This window comes from Carlito syrichta, unplaced genomic scaffold (genome assembly GCF_000164805.1).
Source record: "Carlito syrichta isolate Samal-C Ts95f unplaced genomic scaffold, Tarsius_syrichta-2.0.1 Scaffold296215, whole genome shotgun sequence".
NCBI classification, from domain to species: Eukaryota; Metazoa; Chordata; class Mammalia; order Primates; family Tarsiidae; genus Carlito; species Carlito syrichta.
Window position 1 is genome coordinate 3,126 of NW_007240311.1, and position 2,249 is coordinate 5,374.

The following is a 2,249-nucleotide window of genomic DNA, read 5'->3' on the forward strand; positions in this document are numbered from 1 at the left end:
GCTGAGGCGGAAGGATTGCCGGAGCCCAGCAGGCCGAGGCTGCAGTGGCCGGGAGTGGCCGCTGCACTCCAGTCTGGGCGACAGAGTGAGACTCCAAGTCAAACAAAAAAACAAAAAACAAAAAAAGAGAGCACTTTCTATAATGTCTTCATTTCTGCTTATTATAATACAACAGATAATAATATTCAGAATATTTGTTGAAGGGTTTATGCTTATTTAATTCCCACTGGAATACATAATTTAGTCACTTTTAAATACCTTTTTCAGCATATGATAAAATGCAAAAAACTTTGATGATAGGTTAAAAGTTATTGGAAACTTTACCTTTGTGTTGTGGTGTGCACCTGTAGTCCTAGGAACTCAGGAGACTAAAGCAGGGGGATTGAACCCACAAGGTGGAGGCTCTGGTCAAATGTGATGGAGACACTGCACTCCAGCCTGGGTGACAGAACAAGAACTCATCTCAAATAAAGTAAAATAGAATAAGACAAGGTAAGATAAAATAAAAGAAAATCATTTCTGGAAACAACTCCAAGTTAAATAATTGTGGACACTTGAAAAGTCTACTTTTTTATGGGCATTGACTAATGGACATTTCTGAATCCAAGTCTTTGGTCCACCAAATATGTGATCGCTGAAAGTCCAGAATTTGCATAGAGACTGGACCCATCTAGTTTCTGGCTAGCCACCCAATACTATAATTGCACTTAGGTTTGTTTTCTATGACTTGACAAGTTTTCCATATATTTATTACATACATATTTACTCGGGGTCTCCTGTACGCCAGAAAAATATGCAAGTTCAGGAAATGTTGTTCTAAACAAGACATAGTCTTTATTCTCAATGAGTTTTCAGTCAAGTGCAGACTTTAAAAAAAAAACAGAATACATATGGAAACGCTGCAATAGGGGATGATGAGGGTACTTTGAGGGGTAATTTGTCCTGTCTTGGGGTTCAGGGGAAACTTTCAGAGAGAAAATGAATCTACCTTAAGGAGTGAAGAGTAAGACTTAACTGGTGAAGAAGAGATGCAAACTGAATCCTGGCTGAGGAAACAGGAAGTTTAGATCTGGAAGGAAGAGTCTGCAACCACAACAGAATGTGGATTGGTCTGTGGATTGCAAGGTGGCCTCTGGGCAGAGGCCACAGGAATGGAAGGAGGAGGACATAGGAGAGACTGTTACAGAGCTCCGAGAGTTCTTGAAGGCAAAGCCTCTGTACAACTAAAATCTGTCCTTCCAGAAAGAAGATCCTTTCTTGAGTAGATGTAAAGAAATGTGCTAGAGATTTAGAAGCTAACTCTGAAATAAACTCTCGAAATATTTCGAGGCATCATTACATAATTATAGAGTCCCAAGAGGACAGCTATGAAATCAGCACATTTGAAGACCTTAACAGACTGTTAAGTAAATTATTTCCTTTCTTTACTTGTATATTTGACTTTAATACATATAAAATAAAACTTGACTTCAAGAAATTAAAAAATGCAAAAGAAACATAAGAGAAAATTGCCATGTATTACACATATTTTATGTATAAACACAAAATTATCATATAATCTTTGTTAACCTATTCATAATTAAAGAAATATTAATTCTATTAATTCTATTAAAAGAATTATTCTATTAAGAGTTTTTTCAAAAAACTCTTCAATCATAACTGATACATTTGACTAAAAATTTGTGAAAAAGTATGTGAAATAAAACTAGATCGTTTTAAGTATTAATATTTAAATTGATTTAGGTAAATATCTTAAAATCCCCTGAATTAGGATATATGTAGATAGATATTAACATATATTTCTAAATATTTGAGTTAAATTTTAGAAAGTGATTATCAGTATTACTGTACTGATTGCTGAAAAATATTTTATGGTTTTATTTATTCAATACTATTTATTATCTACTAGGTATAAAGTGTAAGCTAGAAAATGGATGAACAGTGACCCAACACCATACCCACATGCCCTGCCAAAAAAAAAAATTGTCACATGCCCTACCAAAAAATTTTGTCCTTGCTTTCTTAGTATAATGGGGGAGAGATATTTATTACAAACTGTATGTAAAACATACATATACTTTCCCACCAGGTTAAGAACTATAAAAGACAAGCTATAAATAAAAGGATTTAGCAAGAAGGGATCACCTCATCTGATAAATGCGGCAAGGGAAGACCTTCTCAGCAAAGTGTTTTCTGACTCCTGACTGAAGGCTTGGTAGAAGTGAAGTTGGGAGAAAAGAATGAGGAGA